Below are 7554 nucleotides of genomic sequence, written 5' to 3' on the forward strand. Positions count from 1 at the left end.
GAGGAAGAGGACGATAATTTGGGGTAAATGAGGCGGGCCCTTAAGCAACAATTTTAGGCCAATGGAGTATGTTCGCAGGTTCCACCATTTGGGGGAATTATTGTCAAGGTTGGAGGAGCCCATGCGCGTTTTGGGAACTGGACTTCCTGCTGGAGAGAGCTGGTCTCTGCAGCATCTTGGTGGTCCAGGAGAGTGGCTCAGGAGGCTTCAAGTCCTAGTTTAGTGCCTTACCAGTTCTGTGACCCTGGGCAAGTTACTTAGCATCTCTCTGTTTCCTCATCACTTAAATGAGAAGATAGGTGATCTGGTCTGTAGAGTTACTTCATATTTTATGAATGATTCTATTTCAGAATCAAAAGCTTCATAAGGAACTTCTTTGTTTTATTCATTCAGTGTCACATTTGACATCACTTGAAGGAGGGAATAGAATCTGTGATGACCTTGCCTGCATCATAGACTGTCCTTCATCCTTTTCTAAAAGGGAGAACCTGGAGAAGCAGGGGAAGGTGTCAGGAACCACCCACCTCCCCCCAGGGAGTAAGACGTGACTCTAACATCATTGCTGCAGAGGCGAGAAGTCCTAAGAGGCTAACAGGGACTGCCAACCTAGAGATGACTTCTCCCTGTTCCTTCCTTCCCTGCCCCACATTTCCATTCCAGCCTCGTCCTCCATGTCATCAGCAGTTTCCATTTAGAACAAGGCTGTCTAGTACAGAGGCATATTAGGGGGAGCTGGTCTTGACCTGACCAAACCCAGAAATGCAAACGCATAGAGCTGTTGAGCAGGGGAAGCCAGCTCACCCAATGGTGGATGGGGAGGGAGAGGAGGACGAGAGCTGGGTGGAGGTGGGAAGATCAGCTGCAGGGACCGGGATTCTCGGGTAGCTCTAAAAGGTCTACTTTTAAGGCGGTTCTGAGGAGAGAAATGAGGTCATGAGCATGGATCTGCCACTGTAGAGGTATGGGCGAAGTATGGCTAGGCCTTTCAAAAAGGCTTCGATTTCTTTGGAACCCATTGTATTTCACGGAGAGAAACGAGCTTCTCCTGCTCATTCATCCATCGATTCATTCAACAAGCAGTTATGGACAGCCTGCAGCCTACCAGGTTCTGTGCGTCCTTATGAATCTAGTGGTGGCCAACAGATTATAAAAATCCCTGCTTTCAGGGGTTTCTAGTGGAAGAGACAGCACTCAATAAATAAAATGAAAAACTATACAAGAATATCAAGTTGTGAAAGTGTTAGGAAGAAAAATAGAGCCGAGTGAAGTGATAGAGCGTGCAGGGATGGCTGCTTCCATTGGGTGGTGAGAGAAGGCTGCTCAGAAGAGGGGACGTTTCAGCTGAGACCTAAATAAAGGGAGGAATCAAGCCCTGGGGACTTCTGGGGTAAAATCTGTCCCCAGGCTATGGGAACAAATCTGCATGAGCCCTAAAGCAAGAGACAGCCTCCCGTGTTCAGGAATAGTAACCATGTGGCTCCAGCAGAGTGAAAGAGGAAGAGTGGCAGGAAATGGAGCCCTGGGGGCAACCTGACTGGCCCTCGGGTCACACTGGGGACCTCAGGTTTCATTCTAAATGTGATGGAAAACATGATGCCATCTGGATTTCAAAGCATCCTTCTGGTGGTGTCTGGAGAAGAGACCACGGGCGGGAAGAACAGCTGGAGACAGTGAGGAGGTTATTTCAGTTCTCCAGGCTGGAGCTGACAGTAGCAAGCGGCAGGGTAGCAGCGACAGAGATGACAAAAAAGTGGTGGCATCCCAGGAACATTCCGAAAGTGGAGTCACCAGGACTTACTGACGAATTAGATTTGGGTTGTGAGAGAAAGAGAGGAGTTGGCTGTAACTCAAGGGTTGGGTCCAAGCAACTTGGGCAAATGGTGGAACCACTCAACCAAGAGAGAGAAGGCTGGAGAAGGAGCAAATTGGAGGGATGAGAACAGACTGTGGGACATGTGAGGCCCAAGATGCCACAAGACCACCTCCAGGTGGACAGGACAGGCAGGCAGGTGGAAAAGTTATCTATCCCTTCTCTCCAGGAGCAGGAGTGTCCAGGATTTCCAGAATGGATCATTGTTGATCCAGGTCAGGATGTAGAGATGATCGTCTTGGGGAAAACAGCACCGTTTCTATTTCTAGGCTTTCCAGGCACACACAGCTATACTCAGACGTCAAGTGAAGTGTCTGTATTCAGGGATGGCTGTGGATTGGGAGGCCTCACTTTGTGCCGTGATTGGTTGCGAAAAGCTACAACCATCTCTGGGTTGGAGGCATCTGTGGAACAGACTGCCCGAGACTAGACTGATTCTGTAGTGCAGGGTGCAGGGCTCCTCCTGTATCCCGAACCACTTTTCCCTGGACAGATGATGGCTTCCTCACTTAAAAGAACTTTCAGTCTAGTTGCTCCTGCTGTGGGAAAGCCCACCACACAGTCATGGCCCCTCATCGCAGGCCACCTGCTCTCCTGCCTGTGCACACCTCCAGCTTGCAGTGCCCCCGACCTGGCCTGCAGTTTCCCTCTAGGGTGATCTTAGAGCTCATCCTGCTGACAGGCTGACTCTGGGTGGAGGCCTGTGGGCTCTCCCTGCCACTGCTCTCCTCTGCCCATGGTCATTCTCAAGCCATCTGCCCATCTGTCTCATGGCTTCAGCCTGTTGCTCCTATGTTATATCTGAGTTCTCCCAGATACCTGATTTTTTACCTCCAAAGAGTTTAACAATTCTCAGTGGAAGTACCTTTCACGGAATAATTTTCAGCTTCTCCCTGAGAAGGCAACACTCCCAAAGATACCCAGTGATGATCAATTAATTGATAATCAGCCACAAAATCCAGTCTTCTCTAGAGATTTCTGCTGACCTACTAATGACCAAAAGACAAAGACAGTGACTCTTTGGGGTGACTTTTAGTCTTTTTTTGAACTCCGTGTATAAGAAGAGACCATTTTCTTTATACCTGCCCATAACCCAAGCTACCCAACCACATCTGGAACTCAACTGGTCTTCTGTGAGCTCACGTCAATTTCATATTGAGTCCAGTTGTTCACAGAGGCTTTTCAGTCCTAGAGGTCCTGTTCAGTTTGCCTATTCACTTTCTTCTTTTTTTAAAGACCTGGTTGTGTGTTCCCTCATGCCATCTTCAGTTGTTTAGACCCTGTGTTCACTTTGGATGCTGATGGCTCACACAAATGTAGCAATGATCTGGGCTGAGAGTGAGAGATTGTGCAAGATTGAGTAGAAAAACCAAAGCCTTGGTGGTAGAACAGTCTGTTTCCTCATCTGCAAAACGCAAGTTGTGATATCTCTGTGGCACCATAGTAATGTGTCTTTGGTACTCAACTATGGAAGCCATTATAATAGCAGAAGCAAAAATTCCGCAAATCAGTTAAACAGAAGAGCCTTACTTCCTGGGACTCTGAAGAAGAAGTTAAAAAGTGGGGCATCCATGGCAAAGTGGATCAACATTTCATCAAGTCAGTGGTTTGAAACTGCATGGCAGGGTCCTCTGATTGATGGGTTTCCATCTTACTGCATTTCTATCCTTTTCCTGTATACTGAGTTTCAGGCATGCAACATATCGTTGAGTGGACAAGGCCTTGGAAGGCAATTTCATTGGGGTCGGCCATCTTTACAGACCATTTACCCTTCTCTATACCTGAAATGAACCGAAGATCCAGCTCAATGTTCTGATCCTTCTATTCCCATCTTTCGCCCTTGTTAGGAGCCTGGATTTCCTCTGTACAAAACCTCTGGGCCCAAGTCTTTCTTTGGCTAACTTTTTATGGTCAAGGCTGATTGACAGTTGATAACTTTTAGAGCCACATCCCCTCCTTTGCTTTTTAGTTGTTTCTTATTACACCAGGCACCCCTGATGTGCCATATTTCCATACGGTCTATATCCCTTTGCTTGACCTGCAGATATAAAGTCATCCTTCAGTTCACTATTTTATGTTGTCTATTAAAGTCACTATAATGCATGAATTAAGAGTTGCCACAAGCCTCAATATGAGCACCACAATAATGCCAGTACTTTCTACATTGTATCATAGCCTTCCTGGAGAAAGTAATTTGGCAATTTAGTTTCTGCTCTTCATGAGGGATGGGGATGGATTGTAGTTATCAATAAATATTTGATTAATTAATTGACCTACTACCTCTTAATCCTTTTAAGACAAGCTAGGTCCTGGTCCTGCTACTGACTTGCTAGTATTCTTGGACAAGTCATTTAATTTTGTGGGCTCTCAGTTCTACAACTGTAAAATGATTCATGATCCCAAAGGTCCCTTGCACCTTTAAATTACTAAGAAATATATACATACATATACATATATAATATATATACATATGCATATATAATATATACATATATAATATATACACATACATATATTATATATATAGATTTATTCCACCATGTTTATTGCAACTAGCCATAGAAGAAGACTCCTTCAACTTGGCCAATACTCTAATATTTAATATATAGAGGGTACAAATAAAACCAATTTGTGGAAAGAAAAATATTGGTAGCTCCACAGCATAGGGTCAAGTAAAGGCAAATGCCCCGAACATCTTCCGGAGCCCAGGGTGGAGTGGATTATCTAATTAGGCTGACCATGGCCTTTTAGTGCCTGCATCAACATTAATAGACTGTAAAGAGACTCTTACAAGTTGATTCAAGCATAGCCGCATGTGGGGAAACTAGGAATCCAGAAAGTCAATAGAAGTTATTGGCAATTTTTCCATTTTCTTCCTCCCTTTTTCAAAACCCAAGAGGGCCCAGAAGGGGACTAGAAAACAGATATTTGATGGCTTACTGTGTCTTTAGGGCAATATCTATCTCGTCTTTCCACTTGTCTTTCCTATTCTCATACCTCCTTTTCAGTCTCTTTTCTTTCCTTCATTTAGTCATTGACCCCTCATTCATCAAGTATTCATGAAGATGGATAAGAATTGGCTTCTGATGATACAGTGAATACATTAAGACAAATGTCTGTTACCTGACACAGGATGCGGGATACAGGAAGGAATTACTGACAGTCTACCAAAGCTTCCCCCAACTAGAAACACAGATACCCACCTCTGATGGGGGTGGTGGTGAGCAAGAATATAGTCACTCAGCTGTCTACCACTTACCTGGGTGACCATACTCTTATGTCTTCCCTCTGTTGGACTCACAGGATATTGGCACCCCAGGTACAAAGCCAAGATCATCCTCTGGGAGAGCTTAGCTGGGGCCCCTGGCTGGGGAGCTGCTGGTGCTGGTATCCACGTGCAGGAGCTGCAAAAGGCTGCGACAATGTGGCCTCAGAGCTTCGGTTTCTTGAGCAAGGATTACAGGTAAATTCCTTTTTCTCGTTTTTTCTAGAACTCTCTTTGGTGTGCTGTAGTAGGAAAAAGAAAAAAGACAAAGGTTTGGAGGCAAGATCTATGTCCAGATCTCAGCCCTACTACCTACAGGGTGCCACCTTGGGCCAGTTACTTCATCTCCCTGAACCTCAATTGCCTCATGAGTGAACTCCCAAATCAAGGGGTACTTGTGAAAAATGTGAGATAATTCATGCACAGTTCTTTGTCACATGGTGGGTGTTCGGTAAGTGGTGGCTATTGTGACTACAATGGTTGCTAGATCTCCCACCACATAGCATTGGTCCTGCTGCCTTTTATTGTCTCTAGCAAAATTAATAGAGTCTAGAGAGACTTTAGAAACCCTCCCTCCCAAATTGATTCAAGCACACCCTCATATGGAGGAACCAGACATCTATAAAGTTAACAGAAGTTGTTGTGCTTTTTTTTTTTTTTTCCCTGCACACTTTCTCCCTTTTCCAGAAAATCAGGGGGGCAGGAGGGAAATGACAAGCGGATGCATGATGACTGTCAGGGCGACACTAGAGAGCCTGAGCAGCTTTGTTTATTTTATCTGTAATAGGAGGAGTTGGTTCTTCTTAGCTGGGACAGTCTAAGAGTCAGTAGGACAACAGGCTACTCCAAATCTCCAGTTTCCTCTGCACACCAGTCACGGCCAGAGGGGTGATGCCTTCAGGAACCTCTTATCCTCTGCCCCATGGATGTGTAGCATCCCTGAGAAGGAATGGTATCGGTCATTTTCCCTGGTCCTTGTCTCTGTCTCTTGGTCTTCTCCTGTAGGAACCCACGTGGTTGATGTGGAAAAGGATGCAATTAGGGAAGATTTGCATGGTTCTTGAAGACCTCTCCCACTCTAAACTAAGCCCCTGGACACACTGGGTCACTTTGCATTTCTTTATTTCCACCCCAACTTTCATCACCATCTGATTTGTTTGTTTATTTGTTTACCACTTGTCTCTCTTCACTAGAACATCAACTCCATGAGAGCAAAGACCTCCTTGTCACATCTACAACTGTGACCTCCAGTGCCTAGAGGGTGGCCAAGCACAGAGCAGGCATGGGGTAAATATTTGCTAAGTGGGTGTGTAAATGAAGCGATGTGAACCTCATGCCCACACACAGGGGCTGGAGCCCCAGGAAGCCAGCACATCTAGATTGGGGCAACAGCTGATAGTGGAGGCAAACACCTGGCTCATGAGTGGCCATGGAGAGGCCACACAGCACAACCCCTTTTGAACTGCAGTTAAATGACTTTGGCATCCACAGTTGAGCATCAAGCAAATCAGATAAACTAGTCGCTTAGCTGCAGTCACCCCTATGGGTTGTTGGCTAGTTGGATTTTTCCCCTTTTGTCTTTTTTAGGCAGATCTGGTGTCCTGAGAGTAGAGTCACCATAAGGCAGAGGAAAGAGATGCAAATAAAGTGGGTAGATCTCAGGAAAGGAAATGATCTCGGTGGTCTCAGATGCTGCCCATAGCAGGGTCCAATGGCCAGTTGAGTTGAGTGTATGGGAGGCTGATGGAAGAGGAGTAAGGCAAAAGACCCCTATGGGCACTGAAAATAAGAAAATAGATGCCCACCCAAATAAGGGCCAGTATCGGGGCTTTCTCCACCCCTGCCAGAGTCGGCCTGTCATGCAACAGTCTTCCATCTCACTTCCCATTGTTTTACTGAGACATGGCTTCTTCCTGCCTTGCCATATCCTACCTGCTTTTAATTGTTCCCAGATGACTTGATGTAATTCCCAAATGTAGCCCTTTTAGATTCTATTTTACACCTTAACCAACCTGGAGCCCCATCCTGCCCGCGCCCTCACTAGACACAGAGAAGATGAAGACAGGGAGGGCACCATCTACATTGTACATCCCACGTGGCTGCAGCCACACCCCCCAGTGGCTTTTGGAACAACCGCAGGGATCTGCAGGTGTGAGGGGTGGCAGGTGTCCTCAGGAAACTGAAAGAGAGGAGGGCTTCTGGGCCCTTCAATCTGGCTTGCTCAAATGTCATCTAGTTTTGCCCCATTGATTTTAACTGCAGATGGGACTATGTTTGCCCGTTCATTAGAAAGTACTTCATTTTCCTTCTTCGCATTTATGTTTTAATCTGTCCCGCCCTTGGCTGTAGAAGTGAACCACTCTGTCCACAGCTCAGTAGCTGGGGGCTCAGTATTTTCCTTCCTGATTGTAGGCAGAGG

This window comes from Macaca fascicularis, chromosome 3 (assembly GCF_037993035.2).
Source record: "Macaca fascicularis isolate 582-1 chromosome 3, T2T-MFA8v1.1".
NCBI classification, from domain to species: domain Eukaryota; kingdom Metazoa; phylum Chordata; class Mammalia; order Primates; family Cercopithecidae; genus Macaca; species Macaca fascicularis.